The sequence below is a fragment of the Oncorhynchus keta genome, unplaced genomic scaffold (assembly GCF_023373465.1).
Source record: "Oncorhynchus keta strain PuntledgeMale-10-30-2019 unplaced genomic scaffold, Oket_V2 Un_contig_18297_pilon_pilon, whole genome shotgun sequence".
In the NCBI taxonomy this organism is placed as follows: Eukaryota; Metazoa; Chordata; class Actinopteri; order Salmoniformes; family Salmonidae; genus Oncorhynchus; species Oncorhynchus keta.
The window spans coordinates 24,507-27,631 of NW_026280843.1; positions in this window are offsets into that span (position 1 = coordinate 24,507).

Genomic DNA, 3,125 nt, shown 5'->3' on the forward strand with positions numbered 1-3,125 from the left:
CTCCACAAGGTGTTGACATCGTTCCACAGCGAGGCTGGCCCATGTTGACTCCACAAGGTGTTGAAATCGTTCCACAGGGAGGCTGGCCCATGTTGACTCTACAAGGTGTCCAAAGCGTTCCACAGGGAGGCTGGCCCATGTTGACTCCACAAGGTGTTGAAAGCGTTCCACAGGGAGGCTGGCCCATGTTGACTCTACAAGGTGTTGAAAGGCGTTCCACAGGGAGGCTGGCCCATGTTGACTCTACAAGGTGTTGAAAGGCGTTCCACAGGGAGGCTGGCCCATGTTGACTCTACAAGGTGTTGAAAGGCGTTCCACAGGGATGCTGGCCCATGTTGACTCTACAAGGTGTTGAAAGCGTTCCACAGGGAGGCTGGCCCATGTTGACTCTACAAGGTGTTGAAATCGTTCCACAGGGAGGCTGGCCCATGTTGACTATACAAGGTATTGAAATCGTTCCACAGGGAGGCTGGCCCATGTTGACTCTACAAGGTGTCCAAAGCGTTCCACAGGGAGGCTGGCCCATGTTGACTCCACAAGGTGTTGAAAGCGTTCCACAGGGAGGCTGGCCCATGTTGACTCCACAAGGTGTTGAAAGCGTTCCACAGGGAGGCTGGCCCATGTTGACTCCACAAGGTGTTGAAATCGTTCCACAGGGAGGCTGGCCCATGTTGACTCTACAAGGTGTTGAAATCGTTCCACAGGGAGGCTGGCCCATGTTGACTCTACAAGGTGTTGAAATCGTTCCACAGGGAGGCTGGCCCATGTTGACTCTACAAGGTGTTGAAAGTGTTCCACAGGGAGGCTGGCCCATGTTGACTCTACAAGGTGTTGACATCGTTCCACAGGGATGCTGGCCCATGTTGACTCTACAAGGTGTTGAAATCGTTCCACAGGGAGGCTGGCCCATGTTGACTCTACAAGGTGTTGAAAGTGTTCCACAGGGAGGCTGGCCCATGTTGACTCCACAAGGTGTTGAAATCGTTCCACAGGGAGGCTGGCCCATGTTGACTCTACAAGGTGTTGACATCGTTCCACAGGGATGCTGGCCCATGTTGACTCTACAAGGTGTTGAAATCGTTCCACAGGGATGCTGGCCCATGTTGACTCCACAATGTGTTGAAATCGTTCCACAGGGGAGGCTGGCCCATGTTGACTCTACAAGGTGTTGAAAGCATTCCACAGGGAGGCTGGCCCATGTTGACTCTACAAGGTGTTGAAAGCATTCCACAGGGAGGCTGGCCCATGTTGACTCTACAAGGTATTGAAATCGTTCCACAGGGAGGCTGGCCCATGTTGACTCCACAAGGTGTTGAAAGTGTTCCACAGGGAGGCTGGCCCATGTTGACTCTACAAGGTGTTGAAAGCGTTCCACAGGGAGGCTGGCCCATGTTGACTCCACAAGGTATTGAAAGCGTTCCACAGGGAGGCTGACCCATGTTGACTCTACAAGGTGTTGAAAGCGTTCCACAGGGAGGCTGGCCCATGTTGACTCCACAAGGTATTGAAAGCGTTCCACAGGGAGGCTGGCCCATGTTGACTCTACAAGGTGTTGAATAGTGTTCCACAGGGAGGCTGGCCCATGTTGACTCCACAAGGTATTGAAATCGTTCCACAGGGATGCTGGCCCATGTTGACTCCACAAGGTGTTGAAATCGTTCCACAGGGAGGCTGGCCCATGTTGACTCTACAAGGTGTTGACATCGTTCCACAGGGATGCTGGCCCATGTTGACTCTACAAGGTGTTGAAATCGTTCCACAGGGAGGCTGGCCCATGTTGACTCCACAATGTGTTGAAATCGTTCCACAGGGAGGCTGGCCCATGTTGACTCTACAAGGTGTTGAAATCATTCCACAGGGAGGCTGGCCCATGTTGACTCTACAAGGTGTTGAAAGCATTCCACAGGAGGCTGGCCCATGTTGACTCTACAAGGTGTTGAAATCGTTCCACAGGAGGCTGGCCCATGTTGACTCTACAAGGTGTTGAAAGGCGTTCCACAGGGATGCTGGCCCATGTTGACTCTACAAGGTGTTGAAATCGTTCCACAGGGAGGCTGGCCCATGTTGACTCTACAAGGTGTTGAAATCGTTCCACAGGGAGGCTGGCCCATGTTGACTATACAAGGTATTGAAATCGTTCCACAGGGAGGCTGGCCCATGTTGACTCTACAAGGTGTCCAAAGCGTTCCACAGGAGGCTGGCCCATGTTGACTCCACAAGGTGTTGAAAGCGTTCCACAGGGAGGCTGGCCCATGTTGACTCCACAAGGTGTTGAAAGCGTTCCACAGGGAGGCTGGCCCATGTTGACTCCACAAGGTGTTGAAATCGTTCCACAGGGAGGCTGGCCCATGTTGACTCTACAAGGTGTTGAAATCGTTCCACAGGGAGGCTGGCCCATGTTGACTCTACAAGGTGTTGAAATCGTTCCACAGGGAGGCTGGCCCATGTTGACTCTACAAGGTGTTGAAAGCGTTCCACAGGGAGGCTGGCCCATGTTGACTCCACAAGGTGTTGAAATCGTTCCACAGGGAGGCTGGCCCATGTTGACTCTACAAGGTGTTGACATCGTTCCACAGGGATGCTGGCCCATGTTGACTCTACAAGGTGTTGAAATCGTTCCACAGGGAGGCTGGCCCATGTTGACTCTACAAGGTGTTGAAAGTGTTCCACAGGGAGGCTGGCCCATGTTGACTCCACAAGGTGTTGAAATCGTTCCACAGGGAGGCTGGCCCATGTTGACTCTACAAGGTGTTGACATCGTTCCACAGGGATGCTGGCCCATGTTGACTCTACAAGGTGTTGAAATCGTTCCACAGGGATGCTGGCCCATGTTGACTCCACAATGTGTTGAAATCGTTCCACAGGGAGGCTGGCCCATGTTGACTCTACAAGGTGTTGAAATCATTCCACAGGGAGGCTGGCCCATGTTGACTCTACAAGGTGTTGAAAGCATTCCACAGGGAGGCTGGCCCATGTTGACTCTACAAGGTGTTGAAATCGTTCCACAGGAGGCTGGCCCATGTTGACTCTACAAGGTGTTGAAAGGCGTTCCACAGGGAGGCTGGCCCATGTTGACTCTACAAGGTATTGAAATCGTTCCACAGGGAGGCTGGCCCATGTTGACT